Raw genomic sequence first — 17000 nt, 5'->3', positions numbered from 1 at the left:
GCAAAGGCAGATTTAAGTGGCAGAGGAGAAGAAAGTTAATGTGCTGACGTTAAAAGCGAAAGATTATCCTGTGTGATTTCTGTGGGTCCGATATAATCAGAAGCATCCAAAATGGGAAGAGTCAGTCAGAGGAAAAGGTGACCATGGAAGGAAGGCATGGAGAGGCATTATGTCGCTGGCTTTGCAGACAGAGGAAGGGGCCACTAGCCGAGGAATGCAAGGGGCTTCTAGAGGCTGGGGATGACAAGAAAACACTTCTCCCCTAGAGCCTCCAGAAGGAACCAGCCCTGTGTTCCTTGATTTTAGCGTAGTGAAACCCACGTTGGACCTCTAACCTATGGAATTGTAAGATAATACAGCTTTCGGACAGTGAGTGGGTGGCAATTTGTCACAGCAGCGATAGAAATCTAATACATGAATGGACCCACTCAGTTAAAGTTCCTACAATAAACTCTACAAGGCGACATAGCAGTCTACTATGGCTCCAAGGATGCTGTGTAACAAAACACCCCAGCCCAAGGCAAACAACAACAAGCGTCTGTTTCTCACTCGCATGCCTGCCAGTCAGCTCGGGCTCCGGCTGGTACCGGTGGGGGGGGGGGGGCTTGTCTGAGCTCAGCTCCACTCGAGGTGTGAATTTAGGATCCGCTCCACGTCTCTCATCCTCTGTGGATTGGAGGCCATCAGAGGCCTGCTGCCACGATGAAACGTACGTGAGAAAGGAAGCCCAACCTTGTCCAATTTCCATCTTCAGCTCCAGGCATGCTGCTAACACCCCATGGGCCAAAACAAGTCGCGAGGCCAAGACGGAAGCCGTGGCGGGGAGGAGTGCGTTTGCCCACCTGGAGGCTGTGGCAAAGGTGTACTCGTGTTAATTTGATTACGGGGGAGTGAAGAACTGGAGCCCATAGTTCAGTCCACCACAGGCGGACGCTATGTCAGCGTTCCATTCTGCAGATGAGGAAACCAAGGCACAGAGTTCTTACGAAACTCATCCAGGATCACCCTCCTAGTAAATAATGGAGCGAGGATCAGAATCCAGTCTGGCTTCAGGAGGCTGGTCAAGGTACACCTACTAAGTGGAGAAGCTAGGGCCCCACGGCTCTGCACGTCACAGTTTCTGGGGCAGAAGGAGCGGCATCCAGGGGCTGCAGTGATCTCCAGAAGTAAGAAGAAGGCACTGGGAGGGGTCACCAGTGAAAACTGCAGCCAGGCCCTGCTGTCAGGTCCAGGCCTGGGGCCGGAGCACCTTCCAGAGATGAGAAGCATCCAGGCTGAGTCAGATGCCTATGGCGGGTGGTTACAGGACCAAATGTCCTTCTCCCCCTGCCAGGGGGGGTTGGGGGGGGACTCGGGGTGCGGGGCTGGATCTGATGCCAGGCGGGCAAGTCTCCAAGAAGTCAGCACGTGGGTTCCTTTGAAAGCTGTTTATCTGAAGACCAGAGTGAGGTAACGGGGCAGTGAGAGAAGCAGAGAGAAAGCGACACCCACATAATGTGGAAGGACGGGAAGCAGAGTGTAAGGCAGGGCCCTGGACAGAGGATCAGGAAGGAGGGAGGATTAGGAGAGAGGAAAAGAACAAAACAACGCTCAGAACTAAGTATTAGGGAGAAGTTTTATTTGAAGGCACTGAGCAGGGATTTCCTGGAAAGGGTCAGAAAGTCAAACCGACGATTGTGGGCATCTGTTTAGAAAGGCCACAGGGTCGCGGTGGCGGCCCCTCACCGTCCCGTCCAGAGACACAGGATGCTCTTGGGGGCCCTTCCATCTTGTGGCACGGGCAGGGGGCCACCCGAAGCCCCCCACACTTGACCCTGCAACTGGAAGTCAGCAAAATCGCCACTTTACGGCAAGGACATGCCAAGGATGAGAGAACACATGGGGGCCACCCTCCGTATCCTACAAGAACTGTGTCTGTCCCTTGTCCTTGTCACCCAGTCCAGGCCATCCCCTGCTGGGAGGGGTCTCCTCCCTCCCAGCTTGAAAGCTACTTTCACCTGAAAAACAGTGCATGTGAGGCCCTGTCCCCAGAGATGAGAAGCCCCCCAAGAGGGCAAGGGCAGAGGATACTTTGTGGGTACACACTATGAGCCCTCAGCCCAACTCCCAGACACTCCTGTGCCCCGTGCAAGCACCACTCCCCTCTGAGCTCAGAACATCACGGCTCAGTAGAGACTTTCTACAATCACCGCTTAGTGAATACAGAGGGACCCTGATTGCATTCCAGGTCCCTTCCTCTTTACCATGCTGCCAGTCCTGGATCCAGCACAGACACCACAGTGAGGACCTCCCCAAGACATGGGACAAGTGGCCCTTTGATTCATGTACCAACCATTCCCTGAACATCCCTTCTGGGGAAGCACTAGTAAGGGCCTGCCCGGAGGGGTTAAGAGTATGGACCCCTAGAGCACAGTGTGGTTTTGAATTCTTGTTTGACCATCTACTAGATGGGACACTGGGTCACAGGACTTAACCTCTCCGTGCCTCAGTTTCCTCATTTGTAAAATGAAGGCAAGAAGAGCATCTACACCCAAGAGGGTCTTAGGAGGCTTATCTGGTTGGGTCAGCTTCAAACTTAGAACAGTGCCTGGCACATGGTCAGTGGGATCAAAGCACTGGCTTTTATTATTCTTACTCCAGTAAGCGAAATTGACCTCATCTTTGCCCCTTCAGGATCTCAGTCTCATGAAAGCAGACAGATGTGAAACACAGATAAATGTATCAGGACAGATCATGCCAGGAGGAAAAGCAGAGAGCAGTGGGAGGAAACAACGGGAGAAGCGGAGGGCAAGAAGACACTCACTATGCAAAAAATAGAGGGAAGGAGCATTCCAAGCAGGGAAATGGCATGTGCAAAGGACCTGAGGTGGGTGAGAATGGGGTGTATCACTCAGCAGAGGTCAGTGTGGCTAAAGAATAGTGAGTGAGGAGAGACATCTGGGCCAATTCATGCAGAGCCCAGTGGGGGATTTGGGGTTTTATCCCAAGAACAGAAATGGGAAGGCCCTGGTATGTTTGGCGGGACAGACACAATTTGATTCACATTTTGGGAAGATTGTGCTGGCTGCTGAGCGGAGACAGGACTACAGGGGGACAAGGATGGATCCAGGGAGCCCAATTTGGAAGCTCTTGCCGTGAGCTACGGGGAAGATGAGGATGATTTTGGTTAAGAGTGTTGGCGGTGGAGGAAAAATAAACTCAGCTCCAGGCCCAGATGTTAGAGGCTCACAGGGAAAGAAACCACAAGCCAGCCAGGATGGTCGGCTGGCTGGCTCTTACCCGCTGCCCTGGCTGGGGACGAGCTGGCCTGGCATGAGTACTCAGGGTACCTTCATGATCAGCCAAGCTGGAACATTCTAGAACACCTCTCTTAGAGGATCTACCTAACAAGGGCTATGCAGGTCCACGATGAGAGGTGCTGCTGACCTGGGAGCTGACCCTCTCGGTGGGAAGGGATGCCATGGCGGGAAGCACGTGCAGATTGGATACTCCACATTTTGACAAGTGGCATTTTGAGGGGGGTCCACAAGCTCTGATCTGAGGGGGTGTGAAGGGAGGCATCCTCTCCTTGGGCACAGAACTCCCCCCACGCCCCCAACCCCTCAGGTTCTGAGCTACCTACAGGGAGGGACCATGTCCCTCCAGATCTGCAGTCCACGCCTGGAACAGACTCTGGGTAGGGCAGCGTCCTCACTGGAGGATGGCCTCCAGAAGGGCGGTCTCCGTTTTGTGCCCCCTTCCAACTCCGTGCCAAGCACAGACCTGCTACATGATGTGCACTCAATCAAACGGGGTCCAATGAAGGAATAAGTGACTGTCTTCCATTCCCCTGGAGGAAACTGCTCAATCACCAAATCAATGGCCAAGCCGAGGACCAGGCATGGTAGTGGTGCCCTAAAGGAATCTGCACCATGCTGGGAAGACAGACACAGGCAGGAAGAGACACGGTCTAGCCCAGCTGTCCAGACACGAGGCGCTCAGATGGAGTCTTTCCAACAGAGGAAGATGACCCCCAGGCAGAAGAGCCCAGCGGGAAAGCAAATGGTGGAACAGAATTCGAGCATGGGCAGGGTTTGGATAATCCGAGGGTCGGTTAGAGAGAGGGGACCCCCTCACTCACTGAACGCCTGTCATTGGCCAAGCCCCAGTAAGAGCCTTCTTCTCAGAAGAACCTCTGTGCTGGAGCTCCCAGTCCCAGTCCCAGCTGAGGGCACTGGGGTTCGGGCCAGCGAAGTGACCTGCCCGCTGTCAAAGAGCCAGCAGCTGGCGGAGCTGGGGAAGAACAAAGCCCTGTCTGTGGTCCCCTCAAGACAAACGACAGGATCAGGTACACAAGTCAAAGAAAGACAATGGTCAGTTCCAAAGACAAGAGATGAACCCTGCACGCAAGGTGTCATCACAGAGGTGACCGGGATGGGGTCACAGGGTGGGGTGACGTGGAGGTGGGCTTTAGCGGAGGCTGGGAGAGGGACAGGGTCAGAGCTGGGCTTTCAGAACTTGGACCTGGCTGTTGGGAGGTGAGGCTGAAGGCTCAGCCCACCCCACAAGAGGGCGGGACCGAGAGACGGAAGGAAGCAGGACACGGAGGGAACGGGAAGGAAGCAGAGGCAGGACTGCTGGCTGGGAAGGGTCCAGGGGGAGGGAGAAACCACTTCTCCTTCCCTTTCTGATGCTAGCAAGATTATGACTGCAGAGCGGGGCTGCACAGGGCAGAACTTCCCAAAAATCAGGAGGAGCACGTATCCCCAACAGAGGTTGCAGTCCCCAAATCATGCGGTCACCTCCCACCTCCTCTGCCCACACTGGAGCTTCATCTGCAGTGAGCTCTGGCCTTGGGCCCTTGGGAACCCAGCAGTGCGTGCCCCTTCCTCCAGATATCAGGGCAAAAGAGAGGCAGAGAAACCGGAGAGATCCAAAGACAAGTGGCAAGCAACAGCAAGAGATGCGGCGTCACCCTGTGCTATGGATGAAGAAACCAAGGCGCAAGAGGTAAACAACCTAATATCACACAATGGGTACCCGCCAGATTCAGAAATGAGACGCAGGGCAGGGCCTTCTGTGTAGACCTGTCTGTATCAACTAGGGACCCAGCAGGAGGAAGCCAACGAGTACCCTGACCTCACCCCCTTCCTGCCCACCCACCTCACCTCCCAAACAGAAGCTAGAGGGCCCAGGAGCCCCGTGGGGCATCCGTCCTGTTGCACCTACACAGGACAGCCTCCTTGTCCCAGAACAGGGCGGAGGACAGGGGGCATCTGGAGGGGGGCAAGGAGGTGACCCGGCACCTCGCCACTCCCCCAGCCAAGACCGTGGAGGGTACTAGAGCCTCAACAGCCGCCACTCTGCAGAACCAGGGGGCAGAGGCCCCCCGCCCGGGCTCTGCAGCGGGAGGCCACCTGGCTCTCCCCCCACAAGCGCCAGCCACCCCCAAGGGATCTAGCATCTTCACATCCCCTCTTTCCTTCCTCATTCACACCCCCTGCCCGGCCCTGCCTCTATCATCTGCAAACATCTCAAAGGCAGGCAGGCTGTTGGGAGTGGCCAGTTGTCACGTGGAAGGGACGGGGGGCAACCTACGCCCAGTGCAGCGCGAGATGCCCACTCAGCGCCCCGGCCCGCCCCCCACCCTGCCGGCCCAGCCCTGAACATCGAGGCCTGGCTGCCGGTAAAAAGAAAGGGCTCCTATCTCTGATTCCTCAGGGCCTCTGATAAGAAATGTCATCCCTCGCTGGGTAATATTACCCGCCCGATAAGAATCTCTATCAAGCTCAAACATATGGCTGGCTACAGAACACAGAGCCCAGCAGAGCAGGATAATTTATTTGCTTGAGCTGAAAGCCCTGGGCGGCCGAGAGAAGTGCACTGAATAAAAGAGGAAGAGGCAAACTGGAACCTCTCTGACTTGCCGTGGGGATTTTCCCCGGGGAAGGCGGGGGCACCTGAGGACATCAGGGGGCCCTCCTCACTTTCCTCCCTACACGATAAGCACTTTGCCCGAGTCCTCCCTCAGAGGACACTTTCACTTAGGGCTACCACGGTCAATCCTCATGACGACCTCCAGAGAGGCCTTTTTCGCTTCCTTTTACAGCTCAGGAGACGGAGATTCGGCAAGGTTAAGGAACATGGCCAAGGTCACACAGGCGGCCACGCCAGAGCTCGGACTCGGACGCCATCAGGTCTGCGTCTGGGTCGCCCGGCTCCTACGCCTACGTTCATCAGTCAGGTCAGGCGTGCCCAACTTCCCTGCGCACACGATCGTCTCCAAGGTCCCCCTGAAGCCTCTCCTCAACTCTTGCGTCTCGGCAGCCTGGGGGAAAACGAGGCTTGCCGAGCATAGAGATTCAAGGGAGAGAGGAAGGGAGGCCAGGCCAGTGCGCAGGAGAGGGAGAGGGGATGTCGGGGGCTTGTACCTCATGTGTCAGAAGCACGGTGGGTAGAAGGAAGTTGGGGAAAGAAAACGCACCCCCTCTGTACACCCCTTCGTGTACTCACCGATGGAAAGCTACTATGCCCGGCCCTGGGACTGACCCAGGCAACAGAGCTGGCCCTGCCCTCATGGAGCAGACTGTCCCCTGGGACTTACAGGTCAGTATAGAGGCAGGAACGACAGGATGTGTTGAGTGTGGATGCCTGAAGTATAGGTGGCTGACAGGGAAAGGTGGCAGTTAGAACAGCTCTTTGCACGCTCTACACCGTTCTCTGCCCTGGTTTCTTACTCAACGTTAAGGCCGACGTTGCTTTATTTTTTTTTTTTGGATGTTTATTTATTTTTGAGAGAGACAGAGACAGAATGCGAGAGGGTGGGGCAGAGAGAGAGGGAGGCACAGAATCCAAAGCAGGCTCCAGGCTCCGAGCTGCAGCCCAGAGCCTGACGTGGGGCTCGAACTCGCAAGCTGCGAGATCATGACCTGAGCTGAAGTCGGACGCTCAACCGACTGAGCCACCCAGGCGCCCCAGGCTGACATTGCTTTACAAAGGTTAATATGGCTTCAGGATTGTTCCACATTACATAAAGCCACTATTTCTTTTTTTTAACAGCCGTGTGGTATGCCATTTCATGGATGCATTGTGATTTCAGCAGCCAATCTGGAACTGGGGAGCTCTCAGATCATGTCTCATTAAAGACACACGAATAGGTAGAACACAGAGGATTTGGTGTGTCGGGCGGTGAAATGACTGCATATGTGACCACGATGGTGGATACATGTCACACATTTGTCGGAGAAGATAGAACGCCAAGAGTGAATCCTAACGTACGCTATGCACTCTGGGTGATAATGACGTGTCCGTACAGATTTGTCAGCTGTAACAAGTGTCTCACTCTGGTGCGGGATGCTGACAGTGTGGACACGGGGACAGGGAGTGTATGAGAACTGTCTGTATTTCCCACTCAAGTTTTCCGTGACCCTAAAACTCTCTGAAAAATGAAGTTTTTTCTTAATAAAAATCAATTGATCACGCAAGTGTAAATTTAACCCTGGCTCCGTTCTATTCCATTTTCTGTTGACTATATTTTCTCCTGAGTTTGGGTCATACTCTCCTGTTTCTTTACAATATGCAGTAATCTGATTAAAAATTAGGCACTGGATGTCAATAAATAAACAGTGTCTCATCATTTGACAAGCTGGTGGCTCCGTGTGTGCCTGCCTCCCTCAGACCTTGGTGGGGCTCTGGTAAAAGAACCTTACTATTCTTTGGTGAGCAACTCCTGCCATTTCCACAAAAGCACATGAAGAAACAAACATATTTCACTTCTGGTCACCAAAAATCCACTCCTCCTGCCCCTTCCTCCTCTGGCCCATGGTAGCTTAGTTCTGGAAGCAAGCTGAACACTGAGCAAGACACCAACCTCTCTTCATTCAGGCCATTCTCAGAGCTGGTCAAATTCTTCTGGGCCCTGAGATGTTTAAGAATGCAGATAGCCCAAGGCTGGCGAGAGGCAAATCTCCACAGGAGCTCGGGACTCTGCCAAAATCATAGCCTGACCTAGGAAAACACAGTAAATATCAATTATGCAATTTGGAGCCCGAGGCACCTTGAAGAAAAGCATCCGTTACAAACAGAAAATCCTCTGATAGTCAGAAGATAAAGAACACCTATCTCCCTGGCTGAAATGAGGTAGATCCCAAGGTAAAGGAGGTTATCCTACCTGGGAGAGGATGGCATCCACTGGAGGGTCCTGAGAGAAAGGCTGTGACCCATGTGGTCACAGTTGGAGGGACCAAGAGCTTTGGGAACAAAGGGGAAGGCGGCACTGACTCTTGCTGCACGAGTTAGAAAGAGGATATTTGAGCTAGGTATTAAAGAGTCAGGGGGTTACCAGGCAGAGAAAGGAGAGAGGACTTTCAGATGTCTTAACATCACGTGTGACATGGAGTGACAAAGAGTGGCCTGCCAGTGGTCAGGCTGTAAAGACAGCCCTCCTATGCTGGGCCGATGGTGTGGCTTTCCTCTACAGAAGCCATGGGGAATCATAGAGGCTCTTGAGCAGCAGAGTGATAGATTACCTCTAGCCCCGTCATCACCATGAAGGGACTCTTGGCCACATGGGACCGATATACCACAGTTCCCAGATCATTCTGCAAAGCAACTGACATGGTGGTTAAACAGTAGCCTCCAGAGCCAGCAATCTGCCTTGAAATCCCAGCCCTGCCCCTACCAGTTTGAGCAGGTTGCTTATCTATTTGAGTCTTCTCATCTGTGGAATGGGGGTAATATCAGCAGAGGCGTCTCAGTGCTAGTGTGTGAACTGTGGCCCAGGTAAGTTAATGTACGGAAGGTGCTCAGGCCAATGTCTGGCACATGATAGGGGCACAGCACATGACAGCTTTGGGGGCTGTTCCCATCTCACTCGTTTCTCCATTTTCCTCTTTCGGCGCTGTCTGTTCTTCTGAGACTCCGGCTGTCCTGAATCTGAGCAAAGGTGAGCAACTTGAAGGCAAGGTTGGCTTCAGGCTTAGGAGGGCTGGAGCTATTGTCTGAAACTGCCAGCCTCTCATGAGCTTCCCAACATCCCTGAGGCAGGTGTGATCTAAGACGGTGCTTCTCGGGGTGCCTGGGTGGCTCAGTCGGTTGAGTGTCCGACTTCGGCTCAGGTCATGATCTCGCAGTCTGTGAGTTTGAGCCCCACGTCGGGCTCTGTGCTGACAGCTCGGAGCCTGGAGCCTGCTTCGGATTCTGTGTCTCCCTCTCTCTTTGCCCCTCCCCTGCTCATGCTCTCTCTCTCTCTGTGTCAAAAATAAACACACATTAAGACGGTGCTTCTCAACACCGTCGCACCACAGAACCACACCTGGGGAGATGTTACAACCTCAATGCCCGGGTCCTGTGTGGTGGGGGGACTGGGGATCCCGGCAGCAAGGTTGTTAAACTCCTTGGGTGAGTCCAACGTTACACCCAGTTTGAGAACAACGATCTGAAAGTTGAAGGGAAACACGGCAGAGGGAAAGTGCGCCACCCTCAGTTGGGTCATCTCCAAAAGGCACTTGGCTCCCTCGGTTTCTGCTTCCTCACCCACGGGGCAACGCCTGGGCGCCTTACATCTGCCCAGGGATGTCACACTGAGCTGGCAGCATTGAGATGGCCCTGGATCATTAAGACTGTGACAGAGCCGTCAAATCTCTTCTGGAAATAGGCAAGGACATCGGATACCAACAGATGCAATCACGCAGCGACATGCGGTGGGAAGAGCTGCAGTCAGGTGCGCAGAGCTGGTAATGGGTTAGGCTCTCTCGCTCACCAGCTACCGGCAATCCCATCCCTTCTGTGCTCCGCTTGCTCAGTGGAAGACCGGGGGGTAAGAACTGATTTGCTGATCAGACAAGGCGTCTGTGAAGTGCAAGCAGGAAGACACAGGTCACACTAGACGAGTCAGGCTACTGGAAAACATTTTTATTTAACATTTTCTAGGTCCCCCTGCAACATGGAAAGTTCCGGAGAGAGAAATGCCCCCTTCTGCAACTGGTGTGACACGGTGGGGAGGGGACAAGGAGTAGTGCTGGCCACATGAAAGCTTTCTTCACAGCAGGCCGGAGTGGCACCTACCAGGGTCCAAGTGGGGATCAGTGATAGGACAGGAGGGCAGGGCGTGGCCGAGGGCGGCCCCAGGGAGACGTTAAGATAGGAAATGTTATCTGGGAACAATGGAACCACCACACCGTTGTCCTGGCCTGGATCTGACAAGCGGGGATAAGACTCCAGGAAACACGGCCCTCGACAACTGGCCAGACTGGGCCCGACACACCAGTGGCCCATTCGTTTGGTTTTGCCTCCATTCATTCATGTCGCCTGCAACAGGCATAAATTCACCACGTACCACGAACTGTGTTAGAAGGTGGGGATGCCAAGATGAATAAGGCCTGGTCTTCACCCTCGGGAGGGGCAAAGACAAGGCAAACGAAGAAGTGACATTTAGGTACAGCAGCAACAAAATAGCCACCACTCACTGATGGCCAACTGTGCATCAGGCGGCATGCTTTTTTATTTTATTTTACTTTATTTTAGTTTAAAAATTTTTATTTATTTATTTTTGAGAGACAGAGAGAGAGAGAGAGACAGAGAGAGAGAGAGAGAGAGACAGAGAGAGGGGGACACAGAGAGTCCCAAACACTCAGTGCAGAGCCTGATGTGAGGCTTGAACTCACAGACTGTGAGATCATGACCTGAGCCAAGATCCAGAGTCAGATCTTAACTGACTGAGCCACCCAGGAGCCCTGTATTTCATATTTAACCTCTCAAATCCTCCGTGTCCCCTCCAAGTATGGGCTCCTTTTTACACATAGGGAACCTGAGGCTCAGAGAGGCTGATTACTGGGCATAGATCACACAGCAGTTGAGAGGCTGGGCTCAGACCTGGACCCAGAACAGTGCTACTCCAACACTTGGGCTCTTTCCTCACAGCTCAATGCTGCAACCAGAGACTTGAAAGGCAAGGAGACAAATATCCTCTCTCGTGTACCTCTTACAGGCACAGTCTCCGCATTTAGAGGAAGTGTTAACAAAACGTTAAGGAGCAAACAAGAAACAAAATGAGGCACAGCACCCAGACTATATTTATTGTTCAATGAATGCTAATGAGTCAGGATCCAAATGCTATAGCATCTGAGGAGCAGAGCAGAGGTGTTGAGGGGGTTGGGACCTGGCACACCCAGGCTTGAATCTCAGCCTCAGGACTTACACCTCCCTGAACTTCATTTTCCTCGTCTTAAAAATGGGAACCGTAAAACCTACTGAAGGCCGACTGGACTGAGGTCCGGATAATGGGGACAATTTCCTGCCCTCAAGACCCCTGCAGCCCCTCCTGGGGCTTGTAAAAGGGCAACCAGAAGAGCAGCTGGCATGTTCCAGAAGCTTCTGCTGAGTGTGGAAACGGGCTCCACACGAGGAAGGGGCACACTCGTGTTTAATCTGGGCACTGCGACTGCACACAGGCCTGGCCACCACCCCTCCTAGGCCGGCTTTTCCTCTTGGCAAGTTAAGACTCCAAATGCTGGGCTACAACCAAACGGGGGTCCTGGGACAGGCTCGGGGAACCGCTGCCGCCACAGGCAGCTTTTACTTAACCTTTACTGCGTCCGCGCTGTGCTGAAGGCCCCAGTTAGTTTTGTTGTCTGTTTGTTTTACCAGCAGGGAGGCATTAATGGTTTGTTTGTTGTTTTTTTTTTTTTAATTTATTTACTTATTTTGAGAGAGAGAGCGCGCGCGTGCATGCCCAAGTGGGGGAGGAGTAGAGACTGAGACAGAGAGAGACAGAACCCCAGGCAGGCTGTGCACATTCGGCATGGAGCCCGATGTGGGGCTTGAACCCGCAAACTGTGAGATCACGACCTGAGCCCAAATCAAGAGTCGGACACTTAACCAACCGAGCCACCCAGGAAACGGGACTCTGGATCCAGATTCACCCACTGCTTGTAGCTGGGTGGTCTTAAGCGAGTTACTTTACCTCTCTGTGCCTGACTCTGGGCTTGGAGGCCGTCTCTAAAATGGGCACTCATCCACGCAAGAGATACTTACTAGGTACCCACCCGTGTTCCAGGGAATAAGCCATTAAACAAAAGCAACAGAAAGCTTTGCATTTGTGGGGCTCGGGGGCAGGGGGTTGGGGGGGGTGGGGCGGGTGGCGGTAGAAAGTCACCAAACAGATACACAAGTGGGTCACATGGTGCGAAGTGCTCCAGAGATCACTAAAGAGAGAACGGAACGGTAGATGGGTCATGAGGCGGGTACTACTTACACAGCACGGCCAGGAAAGGCCTCTCTGATAAGGAGACGTCTGAGCCACGTGTGCATATGAGTGATGTTTACTAAGCACTTACTATGTGCCAGGCACGGCTCTGGGTTGGGTGAGGTGTTGTGCGTGGAGTGACAAACTCTAGCCTCTCAGGCAGCCCTAGAAGCACGGCAGCGACCCCCTCCCCCCATGTCGCCCAGGACAAAACTGTTACACGTTCTGCTCAAGGTCACTGAGGGGGATTCCTGAACCGGACTTGGGAGCCCAAGCTTCAGACCGCCGTGTGCTAATTCTTCCATTCCTAGGGCTCCATGTGCCGGCCAGTGATGCTCCAGGGGTGACCGCTGTGATGGCTGTGGAGACGCCACCAAGAAAGCAGCAGAAAGAGCAGAGGAGGAAAGGAAGAGAAAAGACACTGCTCTTGGCACGGAAGCCACCTACCACACCCATCTGGAAAATAAAGGAACGTGGACTGTGGGCGCTGCTCCCTCTCTGTATCTGTCTCTGACACACATACTGCCTTCTCTCCTTTTGTACTCATCTTTACCTAATTTCCTCCAGGAGGAAGGCCTGAGGCCCTGTATCCATTTTAGACTGACTTCTGAACTGCAACTCTGCCCCAGGTTCTGCGCTCTCCCACGGCAAAGGAAAGAGCCATCCCATCCAGGCCACGACGGCACCTCGACCCGGCCCACGGCCATCGTTCCAGAGCCAACCTTGGTGTTTTTCTGCTCAAGCCACAGCCTTGGGCAACGGTAAAACCCGGAGGGTGGACAGCTAACGACGGTCCTAGAACGTCCCAAAGAAGCAGACATGGTAACATTGATCAGCTGCTGCCTCAGGCTCTCACACCCCAAAAGGCCAGAGAGAGCTTCTTGAAAAAGACTGCTGAAGAACGTGCTTCCAGGGACCCACCATAATGTGCTTCTTCACTGCCTTGGCTTTGAACTGGAGCTCCTGAAGGCACGGCCTCAGGAATCTGCCCCTACGCTTAGCATCTGTAGGGCCACCATGTTTGATGAGGGGATGCACAGGTGGATGGATACAAGGGAAGGAGAAGAGGAAGAAGGGAGCGAGAAGAGGAAGAAGGAAGAAGAGGAAGAAGGACACGAAATCATGGGAAGTACAGATACAAGAGGAAGACGGATAAAAGCAAAGTGCCACGGAAGGGCTTTAGAAAAGAACCATGGAGTACTACGCAGCAGTTAAAAAAGAATGAGGTGTGTGCGCGCACGCATGTGCGCGGACACACGTGCGCGGAAGAGCGGTAAGAGACAGCTGTTGGGGGAAACACGGATGCGTTGAAAGAGTCGATTCTTTCCAGCTCCAAATGCTATTGGGTCCGTGGAGCCAGACTCAGGGCTGCTGGCTGAACCAGGCGATAAATCCCAAGGAGATCAGCTGACCCCAGTCCACCGCCTCAGGCTGACATTTCCACCCGTGATGAAAGGAAGGCCGTGCCCTCTCTCCAGGGCTCTACGCCACAGCAGTCTTGTGAGCCGGCTTCCCAGTCTCTCTCTGCCCCTCCGGTTTCTTGAAGATACTTGCACTGGTTTCAAGACAAAATAACTCGGACGAACTTCCCTCACCTCGCAGCCCCCAGCCTGTGATGACCCATGAAGGGACAGTCGCATTGAGCTGTTAAGCTAAAGACCCGTGGGCTCCCTTCTGGCTCTAGGTTTCACCCACGGGATGTTGTGAATATTTCTGGATTCACTGTCTTCATCTAAAATCCAGGAGATTTCATGACGGCACACGGTCCCAAGATGAATTCAGCACTACTGGTCACACCCAACACAATAGCTGGCTGGGTGCTTAGGGAAGGGAGGGGGGAGACTTTTTATTGAGGGTATGAACTCCTCTCCCACTGGCTACCATCTCATCCCTCGGAGACCACCTAGCCCAAACTCGTCACAGACGAAGACACTGCCGCTCAGAGAGGTGAAGACACCTGCCCACCATCACACGGCACACCAGGGACAGCCTGGAAACTGGAACTCAGGATTCCTCACACAAAGACCTGTGTCTCCTACCTGCCAGGTTGTACCTCTTCTCAGTCTGCACCAATCACGGCCTCACAAAGTGAGATGGTCCATTTGACGCTTGGCCGGAACAAGGCTTTTAAGGTCACCCTGAGTCCACATCAAAACCCAACTCAGGCAGAAGAGATGCCTGTTACGACACGGTGACCCAAACACGTGGGACCACAATCAGCCTAGGCCCGGTCATCGGGACGACTCTTGCTCAATGTTACTCTTTGCTTCCTGCTTTCCACATCCAGAGGAACGATACTTCCCTAAAACTCTACTGTCCCCGGCAACCCACCTACACAGTTCTTGGAAAATATGGGTTAAACGTTTTCTTTGCCTCACAAAGAAAAACAAGGAACGAAGAGGGTGAGGAAGATTCATCACCATGGTCCTACACTTTTCATTATTCACACCAAACGTTTCTCAAGTCACCAAGTTCAAATGACCCTGACCTTGGGGCTGCAGAACTATTTTTACCCACACTCGCCAGTAAGGATGCTCCACATTTTAATAAACGGAATTACTCAGTATCAGGAGACATGAAATGGCTTCAAGAGGCTGGAGGTCAGGGGAACTGAAAATGTCCTGGAGGGAAGATGCAGAAATGATCCATTTCCGACCCAGGAGAGGGAACGGCCGGACGCCATGCTGCCTGCTGCCCAGAACACTGGAGAGGCTGAGACATGGGAATTGTAACCCATGAGTCAAACAAATAGGTGGCCCCATCAGGATCATTTCCCAAAATTATAGAAGAAATGAGGAGATAGATGGCAGCATCCAGTCCTGGGGGAGCTGACGCATCGTAAGTGCTCAGTAAATATTACTTACACACACACACACACACACACACATGCACACACACACACGCACACACACACACACACATGGTTTCTCAATCTCCTGACTTGTGGCAGATAGCCCAGTGGACGGCTCCTCTCTGTTCACACTTGCTCTCTTGGGGATCATACCATTCTCGAGGCTTAAATAAGATGACTCCAGAATACGTATCCAAATACTGATCCTTTTACTCCAAGCCTTAGTCAGCGTTGTCCAGAGAAACAGAAATATATATCAGGAATTGGCTCCCACAGTTATAGAGGCTGGTAAGCCCCAAATCTGCAGGGTAGGTAAAAGAGCAAGCAAATTGGAGACCCAGGAAAGAGCATACATTGCGGAACGAGTCTGAAGGCCGTCTGGAGGCAGAACTCCTGCTTCCTTGGGGCTTCAGTCATTTTTCTTCAGGCCTTCAACTGATTGGGTGAGGCCCACCCACGTTAAGGAGAGCAAGGTGTTCTATTCAAAATCTAGTGACGTAAATGTTAATGTCATCCAAAAACAATACCTTCGCAGCCACATCTAAACTGCCGTTTGACCAAACGTCTGGATCCTGTGGCCTAGCCGACCTGACACACACCATTATTCTTCCCATTTCCGATTCATAACACCCAGCTACTTCTGAATCTCTCTCTTTGGATGTCTGGTGAACATCTCAAACGTGAGTGGAAGGCTACCCGCAACACAAACAAACAACATAAAACAAACACCTCCACTCCCCTCACTGATTCCCGTGTGTGAAAAATGGCAGCTTCACTCTCTACTTGCTCAAGGTAATACCTCAGGATCACCCTTTACCTGAAACCCACACGAGCCATCAGCAAATGCTACCTTCACGGTACATTCATATCTGATGGCTTCTTGTGTTCTCCTCTGCTACCACCAGACACACCACTGTCATCCCTTTCCTGGATGTCTGCCAAAACCCCGGATTTCTGTCAGAGCCTCCTAACCCATCTGCCTTTGCCACCTTCGGTCAATGTTCAGCAGAGCAGTGGAGAATGAACCAGTTAAAATGCATGTCACGTCTGCTCAGAAGCCGACAGTAGCCCCAACTCAACAGAGAAGGGCCAACATCCCTGCCACAATCCCCTCTGAACCATCTCTGAGGCTTTTCCGCTCTTCATGCCCAGACTGCCTGTCCCCCGGGGTGATGCCTGCCCATCACGCGATGCCCAGATGGGGCATTTCCCGAAGCCTAGCCAGCACCACCGGGCCTTATAAGCCAAGTGGTGACCAGGAAGGCATTAGGGCATTAATCTGAGGACAATGTGGGGTGGGTGGATGCCTCGTGTTCACTAGAGGAGGAGGGTGGGTACCTTTGGGGATTTGTGACTTTGAAGGATGTCCAAAGGCAGCTGGTGTGGATTGTTGTCCAAACTGTACTTTAAAAGAAGAATCAGGTGGTGGCCAGGTAAGGAGAGGTGGGTAGAGGGAGCAAGGGGGGCGGGGAGGAGGAAGCGAGATGACAGCCTGTGCAGGTGCATGACAACCCCTGAGGGCTCGCTGGCATGCAACCGCCGTTTCACGGGCCCTCGGCCAGAGGGGTGCAGGCAAGCAAGACAGAGAGAAGACACTGTTTGACTGTGGCCGGGAGGAAGAAAACCTCCCAGTGGCCAAGACGACAGGCAAACATGTGGTGCCAAGTGGGATGGCTTGGCAAGAGAGCGGACGGTCCCTCCCCATCCTTCCGGGTCCCTTCTCCTCCCTCTGACACAATCTGATCACAGGGTTCAAATGTTACAAGGCCCCTTCTGTGTTCTGAGGCACTGGCTGAAAACCTTCGGGGAGGGAGAGAGGAACCGACATCTTTCATCCTGCAGAGCATCGTGTCGCCTTCAGAGCACCTGCCCAGCTATTCAGCAGGACACCTTGTCCACCAGGAGAGGTTCAAGGTCTCCGCAGCC

General features: G+C 53.1%; 1 long non-coding RNA gene across 17 annotated transcripts in view; it reads right to left on the bottom strand.

The window, feature by feature from the left end:
• LOC121042978 (uncharacterized) overlaps positions 1-17000 on the bottom strand; it is a 265060-nt gene that overhangs the window by 43051 nt on the left and 205009 nt on the right. For 14 of the 17 annotated variants that reach the window (XR_005796589.1, XR_005796587.1, XR_005796594.1 and 11 more), the window contains one exon: positions 7850-7986. The exons of 2 other annotated variants lie outside the window; for them this stretch is intronic. This is a non-coding gene — a long non-coding RNA (uncharacterized LOC121042978). Of the gene's footprint in view, positions 1-7849; positions 7987-8149; positions 9131-17000 lie in introns of those variants that run through there. One more of the 17 variants, XR_005796595.1, reaches the window with a different exon arrangement.

Source organism: Herpailurus yagouaroundi, unplaced genomic scaffold (genome assembly GCF_014898765.1).
Source record: "Herpailurus yagouaroundi ecotype Mexico unplaced genomic scaffold, PumYag 186, whole genome shotgun sequence".
NCBI lineage: Eukaryota > Metazoa > Chordata > Mammalia > Carnivora > Felidae > Herpailurus > Herpailurus yagouaroundi.
Note: the sequence above shows the minus strand (reverse complement) of the source record. Positions and strands in the feature narration are given on the sequence as shown.